This window comes from Podarcis melisellensis, assembly GCF_964234715.1.
Source record: "Podarcis melisellensis genome assembly, chromosome: 8".
Taxonomy (NCBI): Eukaryota; Metazoa; Chordata; class Lepidosauria; order Squamata; family Lacertidae; genus Podarcis; species Podarcis melisellensis.
In genome coordinates this window covers 30892164-30896665 of record NC_138540.1, presented here as the reverse complement: position 1 = coordinate 30896665, position 4502 = coordinate 30892164, and the positions used below count along the sequence as shown (strand labels likewise).

General features: G+C 47.2%; 1 protein-coding gene across 1 annotated transcript in view; it reads left to right on the top strand.

Moving 5' to 3' along the window:
- Positions 1 to 534: 534 nt before the first annotated feature.
- The window catches only part of LOC309375801 (uncharacterized protein), a gene marked incomplete at its 3' end in the record, with an annotated part of 139432 nt that continues 135464 nt past the window's right edge, over positions 535 to 4502 (top strand). The window contains exon 1 of the mRNA XM_081921724.1: positions 535 to 577. The remainder of the gene's footprint in view (positions 578 to 4502) is intronic.

The window sequence follows — 4502 nt, the reverse complement described above, 5'->3', positions numbered from 1 at the left end:
AGTGGTACTCAGGATATCACTCAAGAAATCACTCAAGATATCCCTCAAGTAATTAAGGAACAAAAGAAGAAAAGGCACACTAGCCTGGGAACTTCCTCTCTGCCCAGAACATTGGAGGCTATACACCACACCCCCTCAACAGTATTTATAGGAACTCAAACACTGAGATCCTGCTCTGTTCCAGTAACAAGAAGCCGAAAGCACCAGCCTGAAGATGACGAGTGAGACCTCGTCGAAACGTCGCCTAGACACCCCAACTTTTACACGGGAAGACACCCGAGGACACCAAAACCTGCATATATATATATATATATATATATATATATTTGCTTTCGTAGATTTTCACGGGTACAGGAATGCAGGTTTTGGTGTCCTCGGGTGTCTTCCCGTGTAAAAGTTGGGGTGTCTAGGCGACGTTTCGACGAGGTCTCACTCGTCATCTTCAGGCTGGTGCTTTCGGCTTCTTGTTACTGGAACAGAGCAGGATCTCAGTGTTTGAGTTCAAACACTGAGATCCTGCTCTGTTCCAGTAACAAGAAGCCGAAAGCACCAGCCTGAAGATGACGAGTGAGACCTCGTCGAAACGTCGCCTAGACACCCCAACTTTTACACGGGAAGACACCCGAGGACACCAAAACCTGCATATATATATATATATATATATATGGAAAAAGAATCATGCCCATGGTGGCCAAGGTCTTCAAATAAAGCAAAGGTGACTGAAGTCTCTACATGAGAACCAGGTAAGTGTGTTTTTTCTCTGTGTTGGGAGAAATGGCTGCCTTCTTACCTGGCCGTGTACCACAGGGGTCTAAGGAGAAGCCCATGCGCAGCGCAAGAAGTGCATTATCCCATTGAGTGGCCCTGCTTCCTTCCCCACTCTCATGCAAAACATTTTTGACAAGCCACTCATCTCCAGCCATTTCCCACAGCTTTTCTTTTCATTTGCATCCTCATTAGAATAATGTGATTTTGCAAAGTGGGATGTGGGGAGGGGGAACTTGGAGGGTGGGGGAGGAAGTGCTCACCGCATCATCAAAACGCCGAGACACCCCCCCTCCAACACACACACACACGCTCCACCACCCCCTCTTGCATCCGAGGTGATAATCCAAGCTGAGCTGACAGCAGATAGAAGGCTAGATCCATGATTGGCAATTTAAGCAACGCAAAGTGAAATGTGAGCAGCGACATCATCTCACAAGTCATTGAAACAAAGGGACTGAACCTTTTTCAGGTTAACTTAATACGGGCTGGAAAGAAACAGGAACAGACACTTGAGAGGGAAATAGGGACTGCGTGAAGAGTTTTGTCTTAGAGCTGTATGCATTGTGGGCGCTTTCTCTGGCGATTGTGTTGGGGGGGGAGACATGTGCCGCCTACGATTTTGTTGAAGAAAGCATACAGTTCGGCTCATTCATAGACTGCATCTTTATTGTCAAGATCTTTCCAGGTTGAAAGGGGCACGGTGCCAGCTTTTAAACATCTCCTGTAAAGGAGCCGATTGATACGTTCATGCGAGAGGAGTATACACATACAGAAAACTAGCACAGATGTAACTTATAACTATGGCTAACCACGATTTGCCACCCTGTCCGCAGTTAAAAATCTCAAAACTGCACTGAACCACAGTTTTGTGTGTGGTTCCCCCTCAGGGAGCTAGTATGAGGAGATACCAGCGAAAGCTGCTTGCTGGACAGCAAGCAGAAAAGAATTGCCTTATCAGTGCCTATATTTCTAAACAAAAAAACAGTGCTGGTGCCCACCATGAAATACCCTTCTCAGCTGACTGGCTGCTGCCAGACAGGCCACGCTGCACATTGGGCTCAGTGTGGGACAAAGGCCTGCTGAGCTCCTGGAGCTGAATTTCCTGCTGCCGGGAGATGTGGCCTCCCACCTCTGCACTGTCAGTGAGGCCTTTGAGGAAGCCGGAGTCCTCTTGGTGCTGCCTGGCCCGGCCGCTACTGCCACTGCCCCCATGGACCCAGCCTGCCTGTTGCCCACTAAGAGCTTTCCTCCAGCCTTGGAGCTGGCGGTGATGGGTGCAGCGGCAGCCCAGCAGCTTCCTGAAGCTGTGCTGCCACAGGACGAGAACAAGGAGGAATTGCCACCACCAGGGATGGCAATGCCAAGGGGCCCTCTTCACACGCTCACTTTAGAAGCCAATATTTGAAAAGAAAAGAAAATGGGTGCTGGTATTGCGGACTGGTGAGTACCACCAGAAGAAGAAAAAAGCAGTGGCCTTAATTATGGTTAATGCAAACCATGGTTTAAGAACAGAAGAAAAGCCTGCTGTTTGAAGACTTAACAAGAGTCCTGCTGGATTGGGCAAAAAGGGGCCCATCGAGTCCAGCATCCTGTTCTCACAGTGGCCAGCCAGATGCCTCTTCTGCAATACCTACAAGCAGGCCCTGAGCACAAGGGCACTCTCCCCTCCTGCGGCTCCTAGCAATTGGCATTCAGAATCATTACAATGGTACCTCGGGTTAAGAACTTAATTCGTTCTGGAGGTCCATTCTTAAGCTGAAACTGTTCTTAACCTGAAGCACCACTTTAGCTAATGGGGCCTCCTGCTGCTGCTGCACCGCAGGAGCACGATTTCTGTTCTCCTCCTGAAGCAAAGTTCTTAACCCGAGGTATTATTTCTGGGTTAGCGGAGTCTGTAACCTGCAGCGTCTGTAACCCCAGGTTCCACTGTACTGCCGTTGACTCTGGGGCAAAGTATAGTCATCATGGCTAGTAGGTATTGATAACCTTTTCCTCTATGGATTTGTCCAGTCCTCTTTTAAAGCCATCCAAGTTGGTGGCTATCACTGCCTCCTGTAGGAGAGAGTTCCGCAGTTCAGCTATGTGCTGCATGAAGGAATACTTTATAAGAACATTCAAAAACTCACATTGCATTCTGCATTCATATCCTGGTTTCCAGACAATTTTCCCCCATGTTTTGAAATATTCAGACATAGCCCAGAGCCATAGTTACACATGATGTCTGCAGAAGGCCATCAGAATTCTCTTATAGAAAGAGATATTCCACACAATGCCTGCCTTGTGAGTCTGCCCACCTTCTCTTTCTGAACTCTTTTGTCTCTTGGGTGGTATAAGTGAGCAGAAAATATTAAGAACATAAGAAGAGCCCTGCAGGATCAGCCCAAAGCAGGCCTATCTAGTCCAGCATCCTGTTCACACAGTGACCAACTAAATGCCCTATTGTGAAACCCACAAGCAGGATTTGAACGCACTCCCACAGCAATAGGCTGTGAGACACTATGAGGGAAGCACCCGCAAATGCCCTTCGTCCGGGGAGCTGCAAGGATATCACAACTTTCTTGTGCTTTAGGAAGGCATTTTGTGAATCAGCTTCCATGAATCCAATGCCCATTCTCATCCCAGAACAATTTGCCTGTGCAGCAACCAACAAACTAAGCATGTCAGGCTCCACAAGGCCTATAAGTGAAGGGTCAATGATAAATATGCAGTGGCCACCACAACTTCAGCCTACCTTTATAATCACATTGTGTTTCATTCCATGAGTGTTTCACTAGTTAACGAATAAGCATTGAGTGTATGTTGGATTTCCTTTCTTTGCTCCACATTATCCCCAAAGCATTCCCATGTCATTTCAGAGTACTGGAATAGGAGGCATTTGGTATTATGTTTCAATGCAGAATTGCTTGCTCCAGAGAAATCCCAAAATAGCTCATTGGGATGACTCAAGATCAGCTGAAAACTTTCATCTTTGCCAAACCTCAGTCCTAGAATATGCTTTCAATCACACCCTACAAAACAGGATTTAGGAAGAAGATAGTACATCTAGGTATGCACACTCTCCCAAGCAAGTGTGAGCCATTAAAGTGAGCAATATCCTTGCTGGCTACGTATATGAAGATCACGGGTTCTAGCCCAATTTAGTTGGGTAGAGATAACTAGAAATGTAGGTCAGGTCTATCAATGACTATTAAGCCACATTCACATCAACCATTTATAGCACTCGGTACAGTTGGCATCCGTCTGTCTCAGGAGACAATGGAGGAGTGTGGCTTCTTAGTGACTTCATACTGGCTGATGTTGACAATCGGGTGTCGGACCAGGTGGGCCATGGATCTCTGATTCATCAAGGAGGTTCCTACATTCCAACAAAACCTGTAATTGTTAAACAGGCTTTGTCCCCAAGCACATCCATATGAACTGAAGGTACATAATTCCACCACCTTGATGAGCAAACTAAGCAAACAAGTGTCAGGGACTGGCTGGATGCAGAAAAGTGGTGGGAGGCACCAGCTAGGGAACCAGCAAGGGGAAAGGGTTCTGAGCAAGGGGACTGGTGGTGGGATGACAATGAGTGGTCAGAGGGAGAAGAAGAATACTGGGAGAAGGAGGAGGTGTCAGAAACTGAAGAGGTAACACGGTTTAGTGAGCAGGAGGAGTCTGTGACAGAGCAGTCCAGAAGCAAAGGTAGAAGCAGAGGCTGGAGAAGAGGGTAGCCAAGAGGCAAAGATAAGATA